This window comes from Bos taurus, chromosome 19 (assembly GCF_002263795.3).
Source record: "Bos taurus isolate L1 Dominette 01449 registration number 42190680 breed Hereford chromosome 19, ARS-UCD2.0, whole genome shotgun sequence".
Lineage (NCBI taxonomy): Eukaryota > Metazoa > Chordata > Mammalia > Artiodactyla > Bovidae > Bos > Bos taurus.
Window position 1 is genome coordinate 59,286,797 of NC_037346.1, and position 25,205 is coordinate 59,312,001.

Here is a 25,205-nt window from a genome sequence, read left to right on the forward strand (position 1 = left end):
CAAAGAGCCGGCTTAGTGACTAGCCATGCAGGTAACTGGAGGAGTGCCATCCTTGGGAGTTACATCTACTGTTGGGACTGGGAAGTCACTGAACCATCCAGGAAGAAGGAAAATATTATTATGAGCAGAACAGTTTCTCAAGCCCGTCCAGAGCCCCTCGCCTTCTTCCAGCACAGTGGTGGAAGATCTCTCCAGTGCTTTCAGCCCACACCGAGGACCTCAGAGACGCCCCTTCCTCCTGGCAGCCCTCCCTCTCTCCTGCTGCCCCTCGAGGTCCCCGGAGTTCCTGCCAGCTTCAGACCAACATCTGGTAGAACCCAGCTGGCTCTGGGAGCGGGGGAGGTGTTCCCTCAGATAATCACTGTTGTTCTTGCAGTGTCTCCAACTGCAACAGGGTCCTAACCGCAGGCTGGAGAAGGAGATGAACAGGCCCAGGGGTTTAAGATCACTCGGTGTGGACTGAAGCGGGAAGGTCCGTGAGTTCCCTCACCCATCTCCCAATTCCCTCCCAAAGCGCTGAGGTTGAAAAAAAGGACACGGTCATTAGACTAATGAGGTGTTGGGAGTTTTCCCTCTTCCCCTGTGTTTTATTTGTTAGAGGATAAGTTCTGAATGGGGAACAGGCGATAGCTTGAACTTAGGGTCTAATCGAGGGTCCTAATTCCGGCTGCAAACTTTAAGATGCTTCATAGGCATTTTCTACATTTTCTTTACAATCAATATGCAAGGTTGGCTGGGGCAAGCCTTGTAGCTTTTTGCATGACCTGCCTCCACTCTGGATCATGGCTAATAAGTAACAAGGGGACTTTCTCAGGCTCGGTGATGGGACGTTTGTTTGAAAGGGGCGATGCAGGTGCTTCTAAAACCTTTACCTCAAATGTGCCAAGACTCTGGCGCCTACAAGGGTGGTTTGGGACTCTTACAAGACCAGCCATTCTCTGGGAAGTTTCCAAGAGCTTCCTGTTACTAGTCAGGCAAAAAAGACAGAGATGAAGAAAAAGTAAAAACAGCTTCATTTCTTTTGGGGAGTTCAGCATAATTTTTGTGGTTCAAGACAGATTCAGAAAATGCCAAGCTTGCAGTAAATGTCACCTTTTGGTAATGCTGTGGGCCCGTTGATGGTGGTGTTGGTATTGTGGGGGCGGATGGGAGAAAATCCTTCTTCAGACCTTTCAGAATACTTTCAATAACTGTTTCTTGACATCAGCAAACTCCTGTCGATTCTAAATTCAATTAGTGGTTTCTCTTTATGGCCTTGAGCTTTAGTTGCAGAATCCTGTATTGATTGTCTTCCTAATTTTTAAATACTTTATTAGCAAAATAAATATATCTAGTAAATACTCATGGAATTACTGCTTTCAGTGCTTTCGTTGGGACCTTAAAAAGGGGAAAAAAAAGAGATATAGAGAAGGAAACTCTTTTTGTTACCACAAAAGCGTTATTATTATTATTTTTGTTTTTTTTTCTTATAGGAAAGGAATACTGTTAAGCCCTCAGATGCTGCTGGTTGAGCTACCACTCAGGAAGGACTGATGCCTCCTTTTTCACAAAGTTATTCAGGACATGTTTTCTTCTAGAAATGAACATTTTGCTTCCTTCCCAAACTGCAATACTGCACTTCAGAACTCACAGGAATACTTGATGTATAGAAGACTAACTGTATCTCAGAGTAAAAATATAAAAGAAAAATTATTCTAAAAATCTGTTCAAGACAACACTGTATGTGTGTGTGTGTGTGTGAACACTCAGTTGTGTTTGACACTTTGGAACCCCATGGGCTGTAGCCCACCAGGTTTCTCTGTCCATGGGGATTCTGCAGGCAAGAATACTGGAGTAGGTTGCCATTTCCTTCTCTAAGGAATCTTCACGACCCAGGGATTGAACCCACATCTCCTACATTGGCAGGCAGGTTCTTTACTGCGGAGCCACCTGGGAAGCCCTCAAGATTGTATAATGCTGTTGACTTTAGGTTTCTTGTTGAGCTGACTGGTTTGTGACTATTTATACAGAGTTCATGTGCGTGACATTAAGGCAGAGCCCTCTTGGTAGCTGCACTGTCAGGAAGAGAAAACAGGTGCCATTGACTTTGGTGAGCTGAAGTCCACCAGCGCCTTCTGTCTGTTTCAGAGCCTCTTCCCTTGTTCCCCCAGACACACACACACTCACACAAATTTCCTACTTGCTCATGAGTGGCCCGTTTATCTGGAGATCTGCTACATCTAGGCCGATTCATAGAAAAGAGAACTTTGCATAAGAGACAAGGATCTTTGCAGGAGCTAGTATTGATAATAGCCTCCAGCAGGGACCCTCCCTGTGAGGGTGTTTGCAACCTAACCAGCCTTTCATGCCCATGAAATTAAGGAATCCCCGTTACTCAGTTAAAAAGTGTGAATTCCAGTTTCAGTATTCTTTCAAATGTTTTAAATTACTGTAGTCTTTGCCAGTGTTTATTCATCCACTTATTTATTCATTTACCTATATATGCAGTAAATATGGGTTGAATTTACAATGTTTCAAGTTACTATCCAAGAACTGAGGATGCAAAATGAATGTACATGCGCTCTGCTCTCAAGAATCTCCCAGCCTCTTTCCAGATAGGGAGATACAGATTAATGGTTATAATAGGAAATAGTAAATTCAGTGATAGAAACACTTAGAGGGCGCTCTCAGTGCTTAGAGGAGGGGGAGTGGGCATCACAGCTTAGGGGTTACCAGGAAAGAATTTTTGCAGAAAATGCTGTCTCAACTATACATTAAACTCTGGGTAAAGAGATAGTTGTACAAAAGGAGATGATCTATGGTAAGAGACTCCAGGCTTCTGGAATAGTTTATGCAAAATCGTTGAGTCAAGAATAGCCTGAAATATGGGCGATTATGAGTGAGTGCTCCAATGCTGCCAAAAAGCTTCCATCAGGGAGGGGAAATGTTAGCAGATAAGGTTTTAGGAGGAACTGGGAGTAGATCTCAGGGGGCCTTCCTGTGACATTTAAGAGCTTGGGTTAATCTTATGGGAAATTAGGAGTAGAATGGCTTAAATCATGGCATGACTAAATGTTTGTTTTAAAATACATTATTCTCTGTAGAAGATAGATTCCAGCAGTGATATGCTAGTAAAGGTTTAACAACTGCCTGTCTGAAAACAAAAAATCTTGACTATAGCATTTGCTGATTTCCATGGTGTAAATACTGCCACCGGGCGGATTTTAAGCTACCAACTTGAAGCCACTGAACCAGGAGTTGGGACGAGAAAGGGCACAGTTGACTCTCAGGAGCCAGTGGGGTCAGCTGCAGCCCATCGCTGGATTGGAGGGGATACACTGGAAGAGCTGAGGCCTCCGAGGAGGCCTAAATAGTTCCGGCAAAGACAACATGGCCTGAAGCCATCAGAGAAGCAGCTGATGTAGAGGCTGCCTCGGAGGTTGTGTAGACGTGGAAAATGTGAAAGAAGGCTCCCATGCTTTTAGTTTGAATCTCAGGTTTAATTGCCACTCAGGAGAGTGAAATCTGGTGGGAAGCAGGTGGGTAGAGGACGTCGTCAGACGTGGAACATCCTGACAGCGTGTTCAGTTAGTGGTGCTGTGTATGCCCCTCATCCGGGAGCTAAGAAGGGGTGGGTGTCTGGAGGAGAGACGTGGATATAGGAGTTACTATGTCTGGGTGCTGATTAAAAGCGTGAGTGGATCACATCGACTAGAGAGGTCTAGGCGCAGAAGAGCAGAGCAGAGCTTCCCAGCTACTGTGCTGCTGCAGTGTTGAGCCCATGCCATGGATGGGTGGCAAGTATACAGACATATGGATTTCTTCAATCCAGAGACTGCCTCCAAGTGTCCTGAAACCACAAAACAGCGCTTGGGCCAGCAGAACCCCGAGACCGGCACCCTGGGGCCACAAGCAGCTTTATCAGCCTCCTTGCTTTCGTGCTTTGTACCAATTTTATCATCTTCTAAAAGGGTTTCCTGATATGGAAAAGCAGGTGAAATAGTAGCGTGTTTCACTACCACTGAATATATCATTTGAGGGGAAGGGAAATGAAAATAATCTTTAGAAGGAGACAGGAGGGGAAAAGATCAGGAAAGGAGGGTCAAGGAGAACCTAGAGACAGTAATATCAAGGTAATGAAAGGTTTACGCTTTCAGAACGAGCCTTCTTGCTGGTGGTCAGTTACCGGAGCGTGCCAATTCATTCGCTTGTCTTCTGTGCCATTCCCTTAGTCACTCAGGTATCATTCAGGGCGTCGCAGGCATGTATCAAGCCCCCATGAGGTGAAGGTGCTGGACTGCTTGAAGATTACTTCCTCATTTGGTTCTGGCTGATCGCATAGGACAGATGAACACTGTCGCTAGTGAGAGGCTGAGTCAGTTCACGGTGGTTGGAAGGTTTACATGTCACCCTGGTATTCCCGTTTCTTGGAGGAAAGTGCAGATCTCAGGAGGCAGTTCCCAAAGATCAAGAGTATTTGTTCTGGCGTTTGGTTGAGAACCCCCTTTAAGTCACTTTATCTTTAAGGAAAACTTGACCGGATACTGCGGGCCAGACAGCAGGTTGAGAATTCAGTAGACAGATGAAATCCTTGCCCTTACGGAACTCGTGTTCTCGAGGCGGGAGGGGGACTATAAGCAAATGACTAACTGCAGTTCTTGGGTGTCCGGTGGTGATGAGTGCTGTGGAAGAAGATGAAGCGGGAGACAGAGTGAGTGGCTGGGGAGAAACTGTGATTTAGAAGAGGGCGGTCAGGGTAACTCCAGCTATGCGAGCAGGCCGGACTCCTGTGTCAACGTGACCAAGCTCAACCAGTCACCCGCGTGAAAAGCCAATGCCTCGCTCCTTTCCCAGCGGAGCTTTTTAAAGAGCGCTCAAGGGCCCGATTTTATATCCCAGTTTTGGCCCACAAGTCCATGACCTTCTTTTGTATTTGTATTAGTTAATGGCTAAACCTTTCCTTGCTCAGTGTCCCAAAATTAATGCCTGTGCTCAAGCTGCCACAAATGTTAAACAAATGGGACATTAGAAGATTTTCCCTGGTGGCTCAGACAGTGACGAATTTGCCTGCACTGCAGGAGACATGGGTTCAGTCTCTGGGTGGGGAAGATCCCCTGGAGAAGGGAATGGCAACCCACTCCAGTATTCTTGCCTGGAGAATTCCATGGGCAGAGGAGGCTTGTGGGCTCCAGTCCATGGGGTCACAAAGAGTCGGACACGACTGAGAAACTTAAACTTTCAAAACAGTCTTAGGTCTCCTGTGGCTTGAAACAGGTTATCTTCAATCTCTTCAGTTTTACTCTTTATACTGTGTCACCCATCTTGTGTGTGTGTGTGTGTGTGTGTGTGTGTGTGTGCATGCGTGTGCGTGTGTACATGTGCTCAGTCGTGCCTGACTCTTTACAACCCCTTGGACGGTAGCCTGCTGGGGGGGCTCCTCTGTCCATGAAATTTTCCAGGCAAGAGTACTAGAGCAGGCTGCCATTTTCCCCTCCAGAGGATCTTCTGAACCCAGGGATCGAACTCACGGCTCCTGCACTGCAGGCAGATTCTTTACCACTGAGCCACCTGGGAAGCCTCCCCACCTTACATCCTTTTATTTCTGGGGGGAAAAAAAGGCCTGCTGGCAGTTTTATTTCCCCTGCCGATAATATGCCCGCAGAGCCTGGTCGTTTTGCTGGCTGAGAGCTGGCTGGAATCAGGTCCTGGTTCATTAGCTTCCCAGCGCCTGAGTATCCGGGGACCTGGCTGGAAAGCCTGAGATGGGCGTCCGTGCCGCGGGGTGTCTGGGACAGAAGGAGTAGGAGTTATAATGAGGTCCCCCTGGTCCTTTGAAAATTAGCCTCCCTTGGATGGAATCCAGGACAGACTTGTGCTGGACTGAGCGTGGCAAAGCAGGTGTGCCCCATTTTACCTGCTGTGTGTGTTCCTGAACGAGCGAATGAAAATGAATCTGGCAGGTCCAATCCCATCGGAAACGATCTAATGAATAGCCCTGAGTGCATCCTTTTGGAAAGTGAATTTATTTCCATACAGGACACAGATTTGTGTATTTGGAGTACGCCATTACTGTTTCATCTCTCGTGAAAAATTTGAGAGTGCTCAAATTATGTGACCAATGTGACAGCTAAGGCTTTATTGCACGAGCTGTTTCCTAGAACAGTGTCTGTTGTCAATGAACTTCTAATGTGGAAAACTGAATAGTAAATATTTCAGGCTTTGTAGGTCAGAGTGGCTCTGTTGCAACTACTCAGCTATCCTACTGAAGTGCAAATGCAGCCATAAGCACAAATGCATTAGCATGGCCGTGTTTCAATACGACTTTATTTATGGATACAAAAATTTGAATTTCATGGAGTTTTCACATGTCATGAGAGGTTCTTTTCTTCTTTTCTTTCAACCCATTCAACAACCATTAATATTGTTTTGTGGGGCATACAAAAATACATGGTCAGCTGGATTTGGTCCAGAGGCTACACACATCGTTTTCTCCGGGTTTACATGATTTTGTCTAGTTCAGGTCTGGGGCGTTATTTTCGTATCTATGTATTTCATGGACCAAGGTCCCAACCAGAGTTCCAACATTCCCTCGGGGCTCTTGGACCTGTTATGTAACCTTTCTGACTCAGTGTCTTTACCTGTTTTATGGGGAGAATGAAACTTGCCTCACATCAGTGGTGGGAAGATTAAATTTTCTGGTGTTTATAGAGCAGGCAACACAGTTCCCGTCCTTCGTAATCAATAAATTATCATTCAGTCGATGACAGCAGGTGCTTAATAAACAGTCACATCTTCTCCTTTCCCCTCTCATTGGAAAATCATTCTGCTCTCAGAGATTGCACTCAGGGTGAGCAGGCCTGTGGCTTACAGACACCAGGAAGATTTGTGGCCAGCAGCATCTTCCCTCTTTTCATCGTGGGTTGCTTCTTCCCCCTGCATCACCGCTTCTTGAGAATTTTCCCCTGTTGAGTACTCCTGGCAGTTCCTGACCTGGCCACGGTTCTGACAGTGTGAGCCGCCCTTCCCTGTCGCTGGATGTTTCGACTTGCTGGGCTTGATTGAGGTCCTGGCTGCACGGGAGACCTCCTGATTTCATTAGCCAGTGTATCAGGCAGCCGGTTTCTCATCAATAGGGGGTGCCCTCGCAGTTCCCTTTTACCCCACGTGGCCTTCGGAACCTTGGGTTGCTGTTTGTTATCATTAATTTATGAAGGGCGTAGGTTGAAGGGCTGTTTCTTCCCCGAGACTTTTCTTTCCCTCTCTTGAATATGCATGTTGGGTCACTTTGATACATTTTTAAATAGGTGAAACAATTCCACCGCAGAGAACTCTACCTCAGACTGGAGGCAGAAAGTGAGTAAATGCTGGTGCATGCAGTCAGTATCACAGCGCGATAATGAGAGTGCCTGTGAGAAATAGGGCTCATGCAGGAACCAACCCACAGGTAGAGTAAGAAGTAGGAAGGTCTGAAGGTCTCAGAGACACAGTGACGTCTGCCCGAGAGGAGGCAAAGTGGAGCTTGCTTTTCATCACTCAGTTTTGCAAGTGGGGTACTGCTGTGGCTCTGGTGTGTGTCTGTTTGTGTATATTACTTATGTATATATACACATATGTATATATACATATATATGTATATATATCTATGATGTATGCATAATTTTTAATATAAGAAAAATGTAACAAAAAACTAAACTGCATTATCTTCATTACGTTAAATGTAAATACATATATGTATCTATCTTAGGTAGAATAGACAGTGAAGCCAGCACCAAGGGGTAGAATAAAATATGAAGTGTGGCCTCCCTACTGTCCAGGGGCCTCGGCAGTAAAGATGAGTGAGGAGGTGGCGCCCGGGACTGCTGCTTTATGACCACCAACAAGGAATTGCTTTACTTCAACATTCCTTCCAAGTTCGATCACTTCTTTCTGCTGTAGGAATGGTTTTAGAGTAGGTTCCTGCCCACTGACAGCTGGATTAGAGTTAAGAATTATTTTTACCAAGCCTGTAAATGCTGAACCTCTATTCTCAGACCACGGAAGCCTGTTTTAGGTTTAGTAACTGATGTTACATTTACAAGCTTCCTTGTGTTCTCTGTCAGACTTCCAGTTCAACCTGGGAAAGAAGAAGCCACTCGGAGTCCTGTCTAGTTCGTGTTAGACAAAGACTCTCAAGAACAATGAAAGATGAAGTTGCTTGAAAGTTAGCAAACTATTAGACAAGAGAGTAATGTTATGATGAAAGGAAGGTAGTGCAGAAAATAATACATGCTGGTGAGGATGTGGAAAAATAGGAACTCTTGTGGATAGCTGTGGGGATGTAAAATGGTACACTTTCTGTGGGAAACAGGATGGCAGTTTCTCAAAAAATGAAGCGTAAAATTGCCATGTGATCCAGCAGTTCCACTTCTGAGTGTAGATCAAAAAGAGTTAATAGGATGGACTCACACGTATATTTGTGCACCCACACTCATAGCAGTGTTATTAACTAGGCTAAAAGTGGGAGAAACCCATGTTTCCATCAGTGGATAAATGACTAAACTAAATGTGGTGTATACACACAATGGAATATTATTCAGCCCTGAAAAGAAATTTTAAACATGCTATAACATGGGTGAACTGGCTGATTGAAATAAAACAGTAATACGAGGACAGACACTTTATGATTTTACTTCCTTGAGGTATTATACCAAGAGTAAGTAGAGGCAGAAAGTCGAGTGGAGAAGGAAGGAAGGAAGTCCTAAACCAGCGAACGTTGAGCCATAGGGACGGAACACAAGGTTCAGAAGCAGGCTAAAGCCAGATTTCCCACAGGAGATTCTTGCTGTTTAGTGTCTTTGCAAGTTGGGATTAAATATTTCATCCCCATCTCCCTTCCTGGATACAGAGTTGGGTTTAGGTGGGGGGGGGGGGGGAAGATCACTGCAACAATCCATTGTTAAAAATATTCATTCAGGACAGAGCACATAAAATTGTTGGGAATAATGTCTTACTGAATGCACCGTGTGAATGGTACATAAGAACCAAGCAGTTCTTCCTAGAATAACGTTTTGCTAAATGATCAAGAACTCTCCAGTAGGAAGAAGACTTGCCTGGCTCAGTCATGTTCTTGGCGTGGTCAGTCTCCATTGCAAATGCTTATCTCCCCAACTTCCTCTCAAATGTCAAACTGCAAGCCCACCTCTCACCTCCTTATCACCTATCTTTAAAAATGTTTGTTTTACTCTAAGGATGGTGTGGGCTATCTGATGAGAAGGTGGCAGGTCTTCATTTGCAGTGAGAAGATACTGTCTTAATGTTCAAAAAGTCTTTGATTATTCCCAGTTATCTTGACCCATGGACACAACTGTGAAACACAGCCTCACCCCCAGCTTTGAAAACAGGTGTCAGGAGGAGAGAAGCAAGAGCGCATCCGTCTCGTTCTTTCTTTCATGACTTCCTCTCTCTTTCCTTCTCTCTTTTTCCTCTTTTAAAGCAAAGATTGGCTTAAAGGAAGAATAAATAGGAGTGAAAGAAATGGTAGTTGAAGAGAAGGGTGAGGGTGGAGGAAAACACCAGGGTGTTCTTATTTTATTTTTCTATATAGCACTCTGGGAAGTTTTGAAGTGGGGGGAGAAAAGATTTAAGAAGTGATACTTTTGAACTTCAGCCAAAAGTAAGCCATCAAAATGGGACACTGTCTCTTTAAGTGCAAGTCTGCACAAACGAAAGGAAATTAATTAAGTATCCGAGGCTGGTGTGGCGCCATGGAAAGAATACACAATCTGGGTCCAGCATGCCAAATCCGAAATGAAAATGAAGGTGATCCGTCATATTTGGCTGTTTTTTTAAGACAGAATATATATTTTTGAAAGTTGACTAAGCAATTACCCAAATTAAAGAAGCTGGAAAAGCAAACAGCGGTAAAAATGCTTTAATTTTTTAGAAGGTAAATTAGTTTTAAAATGTGTGCCCTTTATTATCATAATACCAAAGAGAAAGAAAAAAGTGTTCTTTAACTCCTTAATGGCAGCATCTAGGCAAATTTATTTACTGCCTCTGTCAATGATATAGTTTCCAAACTTAAGAAGACTCAGGCTGCTTCCAAGCTATAAGGAAGAGATGCTCTGTGTACATTTCTGAGTCTGAGATTTGTTAAAGGTCTTCTTCCTTTGTTACTCACGGTCTCCATGCATCACTTGCTTGCCTGACATGTCAGCAAACCAGATGGAATTTCTCCCCATCACCACTCCCTACCCTCTGGACCACGGAACTTGGGCCCTGCCATTTGGCAGGTAAGGGCAGTCTTGAATTGCCATGTTTCTAGATTAGTCTCTGGCAAAGGCTAAGAGAAGAGATGAAAGGACTTTGGCTTGGAAAGGATCCCCCCAGAGGACAAGTGAGCCACGTGCCAAGTGGATTGTGCCTTGGACTTTCACTGTTCTTCTTCAGGAGGCTATCCGAGATAAGGCTCCTGGGAAGTGATGTGAGGTCGCTCAGTCGTGTCCGACTCTTTGCGACCCCATGGACTGTAGCCTACCAGGCTCCATCCATGGGATTTTCCAGGGAAGAATACTGGAGTGGGTTGCCATTTCCTTCTCCAGGGGATCTTCCCGACCCAGGGATCGAACCTGGGTCTCCCGCATTGCGGGCAGACGCTTTACTGTCTGAGCCACCAAGGCTCCTGGGAACTCCATCTTATTTCTCAACATCCCAGAGCTTTTCCCAGTGTGGTAGGTGGAAGTAACTGTCAGAAAGAGACACCTCCTACAACAAATGCAATATTTATGGAGATTGCTGAAGACAAGGCTATTTTAGCTTGGACTCTCATGGGTGCAACAGGCAGAAAATCACCAATGGTCTTGAGACAAAAAGTAAGTTGTCTTTGATTAGTTGTCAGTGATAAGTTGAAAGATCTACCAAAGGCCTGGCTTTAGCCATGATTAAATTCAGTGCTCAGCTATGCGGGGTGTTGCCTGGAGTCTTTGCTTCCTCCTTTGGCAGTTCTTTCTCACTGTGGAGCTTTATCTTCCCTCCTGTAGGTCTAGTGAGAAAGAGGACGTTTTTGAGATATCAGAGAAAGGCTTTGGATATTTTGCTGGCTCTGACTGGCTCATGTGCCCACTTATAAATTTTGTACTGTGTCCAGGGATTTGAGCTGACCTAGAGGATTACCTTTGTCATATGTTTCAGAAGCCAGGTGTGTAATCAGCTTCATTAAACAGGCCTTGGGGGAAAGAGTTTGCCCTGATGGATTTCTGCAAGATAGAAGGGATATTGGGAGTGACAGAAATAAAAATGCTTGCTTTCTAAGTGACCTAAGGCATCATCTTGTGTTTTAAATTACCAGTGACTGTTCCACAACTAGTTCGGAGAGTTAGGGATGTTGTAGCAAATGACCACAAATGGATTGGTTTAAGACAACAAAAATCTGTTCCCTCACTGTCGTGTAGACTAGGGTTCCAAACATCGAGTCATCGCCACGACTGTTCTGTGCGAAGGCCTCCCTGCCTTTCTCTTGACTTCTGGTGCAGCAGGCCTCGGCAGTCCTCAGCTGGTGGACCCGCCCCTCCAGTTTCTGTTTTCCTGTGGTCTCAGCTATGTTTGATCAGGGTTTACTCTAATTCAGGGTGACCTCACTGTTTTTTATGATGAGACAGAATTGGCTTATGTCATTGTGTAAGTTTAAGGTATACCATGTACTGATTTGATAAATTGGTATATTTCACTATGATCACCACCGTAGCTTAGCATCAGCTAACACCCCTATCATGCCACATAATTAACGTTTCCTTTTTGGGGTGAGGGCACTTAAGACGTAGTCTCTTAGCAGCTTTGACGTATGTGATACAGTATTGTTGACCACAATCGCTATGCTGTACCTTAGGTCCCTTGGACTGACTTACCTTCTAGTTATGAGTCTGTTTCCTAAAAAGTATCTCCCGAATTCCCCCAGCCCCTACTAACCTCCCTTCTACTCCTTATTTTTATAAGTTTGGCTTTGTAGATTCCACATATAAGTGATACTGCACTTCTGGCTATACATCCAAAGGAAGTGAAAGCAGGATATTGGAAAGATATCTTCCCTCCGCATGTGTATTGCAGCATCACTCACAAGAGCCAAGATGTGGAGACAGCCTCAGTGTCTGTCAACAAAGGAGTGCATAGAGAAGACGGATAGGTATGTGTATGTGTATATATATACACACTCATGCATACATATACACAGAGTGGACGCCATTTAGTCATGAGAAATAAGAAAATCTTGCTGTTTGGGACCACAGGGATGGACCTTGAGGGCATTATGATAAGTGAGCTAAGTCAGACAAAGACCAATACTGTCTGACCTCATTTTAATTTGATTATCTTTGTCAACATCTTATTTCCAAATAAAGCCACATTTGCTAGTCCTGGGTATTAGAGCTTCAGCAGTTTTGGAAGAAATAATTTATCCCATAACATAGTTCAGTTCAGTTCAGTAAAGTTGCTCGGTCGTGTCCAGCTCTTTGTGACCCCATGAATCACAGCACACCAGGCCTCCCTGTCCATCACCAACTCACGGAGTTCACTCAGACTCACGTCCATAACATAGGGTACTGTAATTATTACATGAGTTGATGCATTGAACCCCCATTATCAGCTGAGCTCCCAAGTCAGACAGTCACAGTTTTTGATGTTAGAATAGGATTAAAAAATAAGTTTTATGAAGAATAACAAGTGTACAGAGACATGTTCAAAGTTTAAGGAAAACCTCAGATTTTCAGCTGAGTAAAACCATGCAAATAGCACTTGGATGGAGGACTAGAACATTGACAGGACCCATCCATGGACCATAAGCTATGCATATGTTTAGCGTCAGCAGATAAGACTAAACAGTATTTAAAGAGGCTATACCAGTTTATACTCTCACATTAGGGTGTAAAACTTCCAGTTGTGTGACATTCGGGAGAAGAATCTTTTATTCTTTCCTTGATGATGTCTGAAAGTTTATCAAGATCTTTGAAAAGTCCTCCAGAGAAAATCTTTCTCTTAAGATATATATATATATATATATATATATATATATATATATATTTTTTTTTTTTTTTTTAATAGAGAGCATGCTTAACACAGCTTCTAGAACCTGAGTCAAGTTAGCCTTTTGCAAACGTATATGCTTGCTCAATCACTCAGTTGTGTCCAAATCTTTTGTGACCTCACGGACCGTAGCCCACCAGGCTCCTCGGTCCATGGGATTCTCCAGGCGAGAATGCTTTAGTGGGTTGCCATTCCCTCTCCAGGGGATCTTTCCTGACTCAGGGACTGAACGTGCTTCTTCGTGTCTCCTGCATTGGCCGGTGGATTCTTTACCACCAGCGCCAGTAACTCCCCCATGTCACTACTTACCTGATGTCCTGGGACTCAAAGTTCTTGGGAGCTTGGGAAATGTGCGATATCCTTTTTCTTCTCCTTTGTGAACTTTAAGTTAAATGCAGATGACTAATTTTTATTTGGACCTGGAAAGAAGGCACAGACAATATATTGGTGCATTAATTATGTGAAACTAGAAAGTCTGAGATCCAGAGAGGACAAACACGGTGCCTGAGGTCAGCTAACATGTGGCAGTGACCGAACTGGAGCTGGAAACCTCGAGTGTGGCTGGGTGACTTTTACACTTAAATGTGCATGTATTTTTTTTTGGCTGTGTTGAGTCTTACTTGAGACACATGGAATCTTCGTTGCAGCATGCAGGATCTAGTTCCCTGACCAGGGATCGAACCCAGGCCCTCTGCATTGGGACCGTGGAGTCTTAACCACCAGACAACCGGGGAAGTCCCAGTATGCTTGTATTTCTATCATCTACACGAGTCTTCTTGTGGATGACCCAAGGGATCGCAGAGTTAAGGACTCAGGAAGGTGTCCTCCTTTGTTTTCACACGCTGAAAGGTTTGCAGATAGTGTAAACGTAAGAAGCCGTGCCAGGGCCTCACCGCGCCCCACTGCTGCCTCCCTTCAAGTCCTCGGTTTGACGTGCTACCACCCTCTTTTTGGTTTTCTTCTGGAGTCCTCCAGAAATCTTTCAAGTAACAGAATCATTTTCACTTATCTTTTCCAGAAACTGTAGGACTCTGAAGAAAATAGGGCTTTAACTGGCTTTAGTCATAGAAAGAACCATGCAAAGAGGGCGATGCTTTAACATGGGCACAAGTGTAGGCTTCGAGGGCTTCCCTGGTGGCTCAGTCGGTAAAGAATCTGCCTGCAGTGCAGGCGATGCAGGAGACCCGGGTTTGATTCTGGGGTCGGGAAGATTCTTTCCGTGGAGAAGGAAATGGTAACCCACTCCAGTATTCTTGCCTGGAAAATCTCATGGACAGAAGAGTCTGGTGGGCTACAGTCCATGGGGTTGCAGAGTCAGACATGACTTAGCAACTAAATCATATTGGATTATGAGATAGTGCTTCTTACAAATTCAGGGTGTGAAGAGGATGTGAAGTCCCGTAGACTTCACGGAAATAATAAGAACTTTGAAATTAATACGGGTGAGTTCAGGTTCTTCACCTTGGACCTTTTCATAGATTCAGTTTTGTTATCTTTATAATGGTGACATTGTTGTAAGAGTTAGAGATATTATATACTAAACATTCAGCCTGAGATCTTAGTGAGTGGAACTCACTGGATTTTAACCATCTTTATTACTACTTCAGGATTCTGTATTATTATTACTGAAGCAAGGTTAGCCATCTTTATTACTACTTCAGGATTCTGTAGTATTGTTAAGTAAAATATATTCCTGACACATCGATGTATTTTATATAATGAATAAATGATGTTCATGTTAATGTTTGATAGAAACCAACACAATAGTGTAAAGCAATTATCCTTCAATTAAAAATAAATAAACTTAAAAAAAAAGAAACTTTCTAAGGCAAATTAAGGCAGTAGCATGAACACCCTTTTCCCTACATGCCGGACACTTAATGAAATATTAGCACAGATGTTAGAAGAACCACAAACTGTTTGTAAGTGCACTTTCGAACAGAAGCATGCCAGAAAAGTGGTTCCCGAGCCCAGGTGAGTGTGAGTGTCCTTTAGGACTTTCAAAAACATACAACATGCTGGGCGCCTTCCCGCAATATTGATGGATATGCCAGCGAGGCACCCTGCTCCGGAGCCAGAGTGCCTGGACGTGGACTGCAGCTCTCCAATACTAGCCAGGTCACTCTGTGGAGCTGTTTAGTTTTCCTGCCTGCCTCCCCATCTGTAGCATAGAAATAACACTCACACTAGCCCAGTACATATGAAGAACTCAAAAAGTGCTTGCTTTCACGAGGAGGCATGAGTCTGTATTATGAATAAAACCCAAACAAACTCTCTGACAGGCCTGGGATTCAGTCTTGTTTGAGAAACACCGACCTAGAGACAGAATGTAATGGAGTATTCTGGAGAGAAGTATTACACTTCCACTTTAGCTTCTTAAATTCTTCGCTCTTTCTGAGGTCTGAAGATTATTGAGGTGTTGGAGAGAATGAGAGATCCCCTTGTCTTGAGGAAAGTTAAATTATATATATAGTTTGAAATATATGTGTGTGTGTGTGTGTGTGTGTATAAAATTTTCTATTTGCAAAATTATTCATATATAGTTCTGTCCTTTATTTAACTACATTGGAATGACCTCCTTAAAAGTAAAGAAGGATGAGAGTGAAACAGCGCTAGATTTCAGGTCACAAGTTCAGCATTCTACACTTTCCAGAATCCAAAAGTTGATTTTTCCTAATGGCAGAGACCACTTAACCCAAATGTCAGCTGCCCTAGTTTTTAGGGCGTGTCCTGACCTTTGCGTCGGGGATTGATGGCATCCAGATTTATATGTGAAGTATTAGCACCACGTCCCTCCTGTGGCTTTCTGGCTCTGCAGTTGTGTGTTACTATGATTGCCTGGTTCTGCCGCTTCCCTTCTCGCGGGGCCAGCTCTGGAGTAGGGACTCGTGGCTCGGTGTCAGTCTCCCTATTTGAATCCTTGTCTTCCTTTTCCTGCCCCCAGAGCCTATCGATTTGCCATGAGTTGGTTTTGAAATTTCCAGTGCTCTTTCCTATACTGCACCCTCAGGGGTGGGGTCTTCAACCTACTTAGATTTCTGACTGCCTGAGTCTTGGACCATTATCTGCTCTCATATCCCCTGGCTTCATCTTTTGTCTCCCTATGATTATTATGATTATGATTATAATATGATTTTAATATTCTGAGTCTATGATTTTATTTAGTCTAGCTAAGTTTTGTCGCTCTTGTGTCTAACTCATAGCTTTATTAATTTTTTAACTGCGTTTCTATCTTTATTTATGTTCTAAACCTTACTATTTCTTTCATTTTGTTCACCTTGGGTGGAGCTTATTCCTCTCTTTCTAGTCACGTACAGTGGAAGATTCAGTTATTGATTTGAAATTGTTCTTTTTCAAATCTAAGCATATACAGCTGTACATTTCTTTCTGCTTTAAATTTCTCCCTATATGTTATAATATGTTGCAACATTTTTGTTCATCTCATTTTATAATTTCTCTTTTGACTTCTTTGACACGTTAGTTATTTACATTTGTTAATTTCTATGTACTTGTGAGTTTCCTAATTTCCCTCTGTCACCGATTTCCCATTTAATTCTATGTGGTCAAAGAACATACTTTGTATGATTTCAGTCCTTTCAAATTCACTGAGGTCCGTTCTATGACCTAGCCTTTCCTGGAGAATATTCCCTGTGGGAGAATATTCTGTGAGTCCTGCAGGACCATATAACGAACTGGACGTGGAGGGAGATGAGGAACGAGAAGGAGCGTGCAACAGCAGGTGAAGTGTGCTATGGACAAAATATAGAGAAAGGGAGGGAGGGAGGGGGATAGCAGACTGCTATTAGCAGGAATTAAAAGCTGTGGTGAAGATGAGCCCACCGGGACACTGAGAAATAGAGATGGAAGAGAGAATCAGGGGGTTCTGGGGTAAGATAGGGATTTACATAAAGTGGTCAAAAGTACTGTTTGCTCTTGAGCCGTTCCGACAGCAGAGGCTGAGAAGGACTGCTGACTGTGTGCCATGGAGCCACTGTGACCCTGGTGGGCACTGTCTGTGTGAGGGAGGGGCAAGGGTCTTATTACAGAAGCTGGAGGAATGAATGGGAGGGGACTTGGTGGACGAGATATGTGTGGGCAGGAGATGACTGGGACACACTGTTTTTCCTCTTGAACACAGGGGGACATCTAGAGAGCAGGAGGAACTGAAGGGACGAGCAGTCAGCCTTACTGTGCAGACAAAGTTCATCCCAAGAAGGGAGGAGGGCGTTAAAGACTGACTCATCTACTGTGTGGGGTGAGCACGAGTCTGCCATCCTGGAACTAGACAGCTCTCCTGGCCTGGACATTTGTCAGCATGTAACTCTCTGTGAGCACGACACTTAATCCCTGTATGCCTCGATTTCCTGAGACAGGAGTTAGAAGCCTACTATGATGAGTTCCCGTGACCAATGAAATCGCATATATCCACCAACAGGGGCGTAAGGGTTAATCAGTGTTTCTTCCTTTCTTCGCCCCATTTTAATTACCCTGTTTAATTTCAAATACATGAAGATATTGTTAACATTTTGTTCTATACACAGCCACCTTTGCAGGAATGCTGATTATTCAAGTCATCCAGACAATAAACAATATTTATTGAGCATCTGTATGAACAAAGACGCATTGCATGGTTCAAGCATGGAAATGATGCAGTCAGATTTATATTTAAATATGAGTCCTTGCTTGCTCAGTCATGTCCAGCTCTTTGTGACCCTGTGAACTGTCGCCCACCAGGCTCCTCAGTCCATGGAATCCTCTTGGCAAGGATACTGGCGTGGGTTGTCATTTCCTCCTCCAGGGGATCTTCCTGACCCAGGGATCCAACCTTTGTCTCCTACATTGGCAAGCGGATTCTTTACCACTGAGCCACCTGAGAAGTCACTTAAATATGATTACTCCATTTCAGCTGTGGGGGAAGAGCTACATAAGAGAGTGTAGGCCCATATGCAGTGATCCTGGCTCCATAGGATAGTGCCCTGGGGATGGGGCTTGTTTAGGAGAAGAGGAAAACAAATTGCTTTGGGCAATTTTAGCTTAAAATATAGACCGAGGTGGAAATTAACTATAACCAATGGGTAAATGGAAAGAGTGAGACAAAGATGATGCTAAAAGCTTTGACCTGGGGCACGTGGAAGGATGAGTGAGTGGTGTCACTCACAGAATCATCTTGATTGAATGATGACTATTTTGGCAAAGCCTGTGTTGAGCAGGACAGAACGTCAGTGACACTCTCCATAGAAATTCACAGTATTTCTAACAATGAATGACATAGAACTAAGAATATTTGATGTGATCTACATAGAAGAATATGAAATGTATCAGAAGGTCTATAAAATTTTTGCATAGGGGCTTTTTTCTCTTGTGGCTCAGCTGGCAAAGAATCCACCTGTGATGTGGGAGACCTGGGTTCAATCCCTGGATTGGGAAGATCCCCTGGAGAAGGGAAAGGCTACCCACTCCAGTATTCTGGCCTGGAGAATACCATGGAATGTATAGTCCATGGGGTCACAAAGAGTCGGACACGAGTGAGTGACTTTTACTTTCAAAGCTTGGTTAAGGTATTCCAGAACCAATTACTGCCATATTCTGCTTTGCAGAAAATTTTTTTATGAATACTGCCAATCATGCAAAAATTCCATACATTTTGACACATGTCACTTAACAGAAAAAGCTACTACAGGAAGTCAGCAGCCTTCCCTTCGTCTCTACAGACGTTGAAAGCCCAGCCCTGACTACTGGGGCCAAACAGTAGGAATGACACAGGATTCCATTGAGCACTTTTTCTGCTGTCTGTGTTTTGACTGTCATCTTTTCAGCTTGTAACAAAAGGAATGAGTTTTCCTGTGGTTAGATGGGCCTGGGAGGTTTGAAAAGTAAATCATTAAAGGGTTTCATGATGAGATTGAAATATATTATTGATATGCCGGACACCACATGGGTATAAACAAAAGCAGAGCAGACAGAGAATGTCTCCCCACTGACCCGAGAGAGGAATTTCCAGATGCTGTCACAGCAGGCTCCGTGGATGGAACCTTTGCTGCTTCCAGGAGGTCAGATCTGTGACCTTTCCTGGAGACACACACACACACACACACACACACACTTTAAATTTGGTGTCTTGAGTTTCTGATAGCATCTGTTGCTTTCCTGCCTAGATTGGACTTTTGGACAATTAAACTGAATTTCAGGCCACATATGTGATTTGAAGAGGCAGAAGAATTTCCTTCTACATTAAAATCATGATGGGCAACACTGTGTTTTTTCTTTTAATGGTTCACAATCTGTGAGCACATCAGAAATAGAAGGGAAATCTGAGACCTAACGCTCCTCAGCTTTGCACATGTAAAGTAGCAGATAGTGTAAGGGACATCACCCCCAGGCTCAGGCAACTGCTGAGTGGCTGAGCACAGATAAAGATGTTTTCCTCGTTCCGTTCTCTATGCCTTTTATCATAGTGTTATCTCCTTTTCAGTTTTCCTTAATGATGATATGAAAACTGGTATAAATAATCCCTGACAGAGTAATTTGAGAGTTAGTTCTTCATCCCCTTTGTTTCCCCTATAAAAGCCTTAGGACAGGTTTTGCTCACTTTGCGTCATTTTGAATTGTGGGTCACCCCTGGGACTTCCCCGATGGTCCAGTGCGTAAGACTTCACCTTCCAGTGTGGGGGATGTGGGTTTGATCCCTGGCCGGGGAGCCAAGATCCTGCATGCCTCAGGGCCAAGAATCAAAACAGAAACGATATTGTAAAACATTCAATAAAGACTTTAAAGATGGTCCACGTCACAACAGACAAACAAAAAACGTTTATAAAACTCTAGGTGACCCCGTCACTGACGGGCTCATGTTCTACAAGCAAATGACAGAGGAAAAGCCACCCAAGGTCTTCAAAATGAATCTCTAGCCACAGTGTTCAGTGGCTTCATCGTCTGAGGCTAAGCACGACTGCTCTCTGGTTTATTTGCTATAAAGTCTCAGTCACTCAGTCGTGTCTGACTCTTTGCCACCCCACGGACTGTAGCCCGCCAGGCTCCTCTGTCCATGGGATTTTGCAAGCGAGAATACTGGAGTGGGTTGCTATTTCCTATTCCAGGATTTGCTTTAATGTGCAAGCTTCAACATTAGAATATGCATGTTCAAATGAGGGTCATTTTACCTCAGAACTGTGCCTTCTTTCCATCATACAATTTCCCTTAATTATGTTTACTTTCTAAAATGCATCATGTATTTATTTTCTAAAACTTAGTTTGTGGCAAAATGCACAAAGATTAAATAAGTCCACACGAGGTACAAAGAAAGAACGTGGGTTTTCGCATAAGGATCAACCTGGTTCAAGCCCTGACTCCTCTGCTTCCCAGCTGTGAGAAACCAAGTAGGCACGTCTGCATGTCCTGATGCAGACCCCGTGGCCCGCTGTGGAGCATCTGAAGGCCTCGCGCGGTAGGCAGTTGGTAAGAGGGTGGCCCGCTGTGGAGCATCTGAAGGCCTCGCGCGGTAGGCAGTTGGTAAGAGAAATAATGGAGTCATTTAAGCATTTCATTGCTTTGCTTGCTTTAATATTCCATCACAGGTTAAGTCATGCTGTATGAGAAATTAATACTAAAAATGCTTTGAAAGGGATAATGCCAATATAAAGTAAAATTAAGCTGAGTACTGATTATTGTCATCCTTTTGTGCCTTGGGAGGACACGGATGCAGAGGGAACTTTTGAGGAATCGTAGTTTTCCCATTCAACTCTGCTAAACATTTCAGTCCTTAAACTCATGGCTGAAAAGTGGTTGATTCATGGTTGGTTCCGATGGTCTGTCACAGCACGTGTTGATCAGACAGAGGACTGTGGCCGCCTTCAATTGCCTGTGGGCAAGGGAACGCCTCTAAAGCGGAAGGGCTGGCCACCTCTCCGTGATTCCATCTGAATCTTCCATCTTACAGAGGTGGACATGAACATGTGCAAATTCCACTTGAGAAACCAATGAATAGATTTGGCATCTAGCAGACAGATGTTGAATAAATATTTGTCCAGTTAAAGAGAGCAACTTTCGGACCAAAGTAGCTTGCTTGGAAGTGAAGCAGGTTAAGAAAATTATCAAAATATGTGACAGTGTGTTCAGATTTTTAAAAAATGCTGTCTTGGGTTTAATTTCTCTAGACATATATCGATACTTTTATTTTCCTTGACTTTAATTTTCTTTCAACGTGGAGATGATAGATAGACGATTCCAAAACAATGGCAGATTTTTTTGATGTGTTCCTAAGACGACTGACTGCTGCAGACAGATGCCTCTCTCTTTCTCACCCCTTCTTCCCCGGGATGAGTGACTGCTTCCTTCCACAGAGTCCAAAGGGACCTCAAGGTTAAAGCATGCATTTCAGCTCTTAGTTCCATTGATTTAGCTCTTTTTTTCCTTCAAGTGGGTCCACCTCAGTATAATTTGCGTTTTTGAGACTTTTCTTCTTAAAGTATTAATCTGGTTGAGGATCTTGCTTTGGGTCTTTTCACGCATCAGCTTTTAAGAGTGGTCCAAGTGGAGTGTAAAGAGCCTGTTTTAGACTTATTTTAATTTTAGCCCAAAGCTTCTAGAACTTTCTGAATGAATACATTCGCACAAGTGTCATAGTCTTTCTGTAACCATTTAAAAGAAAAAAAAAAGAGTAAATAATACCAGCCGTGGGATACTAGACCTAGAGTGTGTAAGAGAGGAAGAAAGGGGGTTTTCTCACTCACTTCACTGAAGCCGAGTTATCGCTGAGGGGCCAGGTAGCATCTATTATGCGCAGTGAACCCAGGGCCTGCGGCAGGGGCCAGGTGGGAATTCTGACCCTCACAGCCAGACAGGTAGGCTCCCAGGAAGTGCTGGGGTTCGTTAACGCTCTCTTCATAGGAGATGCTGTAACCGGAGAGCTCTTCCACTGTTGCATTTGTGAACCAGATTCAATAAATGTCTTTAGGCTTTTCCAGTTACTTAAGAGTGGAGTTAAATTTTAGAGACAAATGCTTGGGTTTTTTCCCATTTAATGGATTCCAAGGTCATGCTGAACGATGCAGGGGAACTTTCAGAGCGCTTATTTGTTCATGTGAGTTTTCCAAATATTAGTCGATGGGAGTTAGAGTAGTAAAACATCTAAATATGTTAGTGGCTCTTTTGCTTACTTATATGTTTACTTATTTTATTTTTTTAAATATTCTAGATATTAGGAATCACAGAGTCATGTCCAGCCTGTGTTGGCAGAGGTTTGTTTGTACCGAGGACAAATCATAAAAATTTTAAGCAGATTAATGGGCCCTCTAGTCCTCCTTTTCTTTTTCCTTATTTAAATTGTAAACAGTATATCCTATGAGGAACTGGAGAAGCAGAGAGTAGTCCAAAGCAAATAATTACCTTTTCTCTCTGTTTACAACGAGGTTCAGAGAGCACTTCTTTTTTTATTTTCATTAAAAAAAAAAAAAAAAAATCCATCTTCTCTCTCCAGAAAGTTTTAACAGTAAGAAATAATTCCCTGTTCCACTCCTGTCGTTAATAAGAATGCAAAGCGCTGGGCATCAGCCTTGCTCCCCGATGCCCCCTTTTCCTTCCCGAGCAAGGAATGTTAACTACATTGTGCTGTAATGAGCCGTGCCCAGACTACTGTTTTCTGGTCCCTGTTTATTTGATTTCTTTATTGTAATGAAACTCAGATGGTCGGTGTTTACACGATCAGTGTGCCGGGGGATCATGCTGGGAACCGTTCTAATTAGCTGCAAGTGGGTCTCAGAATTAGAATGGAGGAAAGAACAAATTTTTAGTAACGACTTTAAATTGAAGCCCTCATTTATTTTCATTATGGCCAGACCAGAAGCAAGCGAATGTTTCCCAGGTCTTTCTAAGCAAGGCTCACGGCTCAGCCCGGCAGAGTAGAACTCAACGATTTCAAACATACTCCAGCCTCCAATGGCTCCGGGAGAGGGAATTTCAAGGTGAGACTGGAGCGAGGCACCCAGCTAGAACTGTCGGAGCAGAAGATGGATCGCACAGGGATAGTGAGGAACGTGTTCGGCTTTGAACTCGACTTCACATCAAGAGTTCTGTTTTCTGAGTTCTGTGATCTAAAGACACCTCTTCTTGCCTGGGTATGTTCTCAGAAATGAAATCTTCTGGTGTTCACAGCAGAGTGACCAGTGAATTACATTTTACCATTCAGCACATAACGGAGACTCCAGCCCGACAAGAAAATGGCTTGCTTTAATGAGCTGGGTTTCCATGGCTTCTGGAGTTGTGGTATTTATTCTTGGGAACCAACATACTGGTCAGTCATATGAGACTTGAACCCTCTCCATGTAGAGGGTATCTCTAACACATTTTCTGCAGCACAGAACATCATTTTAATGGTTACAGCATGTAGCCAGATGCCTTCCAAGACTTATTTTGGGATGTAATTCTAGTATGGGAATTTGTAAAACATGATTTATAAAAGCTGCAATGGTTTTACTGCAGAATCAGCCATTCTTCTCTGTAGAGGCACTGACATGCATGTCTTTATTTTCTTACCAACCAAAGTTGGGGGTGAGTTTAATGAGAGTTAAGGGAAAAACTGGGTTTAAAGTATTTGATGATTAACATATAAAAATGAAAATGTGTTTTTGCAAAAAATAGTGCAGTATTTATAATCTTGTACTGGAAGATTTTCTTGTCTGTTTGTTTATTTATGTTCTTTAAAATGTGACAATATTAGTAGTCTGATTTTTCCTGCTGAATGGTAGCCAAACATGTATCTGATAAGGGACTTGTACCTAAAATGTGCAAAGAACTCTTATAACTCGAGAATAAAAAGACAATCCATTTGAAAATGAGGAAACAACCATAAGTTTTCAGCAAAAAAATATATACAAATACCCAGATTAGAAAAAGATGCTCAACATCTTTAGTAAGTAGAGAAAATTAAAACCACAAAAGATTAAAACCACTTCCCACTCACTGAGCTTGCCATAATCGAAAGACAGAGAGTAGCAAGTGTGGGTGAAGATACAGAGAAACTGGAGCTCATACTCTGCTGGTGGGAATGCAGAATGGTGCAGCCACTTTGGAAAATGGTCTGGCAGTTTCTCAACAAGTTAAACAGAATTACCATACGACTCGGAAATTCCACCTGTAGGAATCTACCCAAGAAACGTGAAACCATATGTTCACTCAAGGACATGTACATGGATGTTTATTACCAGTTCCTCGTTATAGCCGAGAGGTGGAAGCGGTGCAGATGAACATCTAGTGACGAGTGTTGTATATTCCTACAATGGAATAGTATTCAGCCATGAAGGGAGTGAGGCTCTGATAATGACACAGCATAGATTAATTTTGAAAATCCTACGCTCAGTGAAAGAAGCCCAAGTTGCGTGATTCCATTTTCGCAACTAGTTCAAAATCTTTTTATTATAGTTTCTACTGTATCCTTAACGCTGAGCTAAGACCCGCAGGTAGGTTAATACAAATGGAACGTGAGATGGTCTCTGTCTTTGAAAACATTCCACATTCTTTTTCTTTTGCTGCCTGCTCCAGTGTGATCAGCAGGCCAGGGGCTTCTCTCGGCATGGGGTGTCTTGTCCATTTCCAGTTTCCCCACCCCCACAAACACAGGCAGAGGCATAAATGAGCTCAGTTCTACTCCATTTGGCTGTCAGTCTGAGAGCCCTGAGTAAGTCTCACCGTTTGATCTTCTTTGGGTCAGTAATCACTGCACCCCTTTTCTCCATCAGACAAATTCAGAGAAAAGTCTTTGCTTTGTCCAAACCTACCATATGCTATGGGCTTTCCAGGTGGTGTGTGGTAAAGCATCTGCCACCCAATGCAGGAGATGCAGGAGATGAGGGCTTAATACCTGGATCAGGAAGATCCCCTGGAGGAGGAAATGGCAACCCACTCCAGTATTCTTGCCTGGAGAATCCCACGGACAGAGGACCCTGGTGGGCTACAGTCCATGCGATTGCAAAGAGTTGGATATAACTTAATGACTACACAGCAAAACAGGCAAAATGAGACATCCTTAAGGGAGCTGGTAGATAAGAAGATCTTATTTCAATCTCAAGTAAGAGCACAGACCAGACCTGGGCTAGATAGTAGGTGGAAGGAAGGATTTCATAGGATAAATTTATCTCAGCCAGGCAAAACGAGGGCCAACTTTGGGTGAACAAAAGGTGCCC

General features: G+C 43.4%; 1 long non-coding RNA gene across 5 annotated transcripts in view; it reads left to right on the forward strand.

Annotated features, from left to right (window-relative positions):
- The window catches only part of LOC101902884 (uncharacterized), a 484,977-nt gene that overhangs the window by 287,344 nt on the left and 172,428 nt on the right, over positions 1–25,205 (forward strand). For 2 of the 5 annotated variants that reach the window (XR_009491825.1, XR_009491824.1), the window contains 2 exons: positions 377–472; positions 1,473–1,689. The exons of 1 other annotated variant lie outside the window; for it this stretch is intronic. This is a non-coding gene — a long non-coding RNA (uncharacterized lncRNA). Of the gene's footprint in view, positions 1–376; positions 473–1,472; positions 1,690–25,205 lie in introns of those variants that run through there. 2 more of the 5 variants (XR_009491826.1, XR_009491827.1) reach the window with 1 other exon arrangement.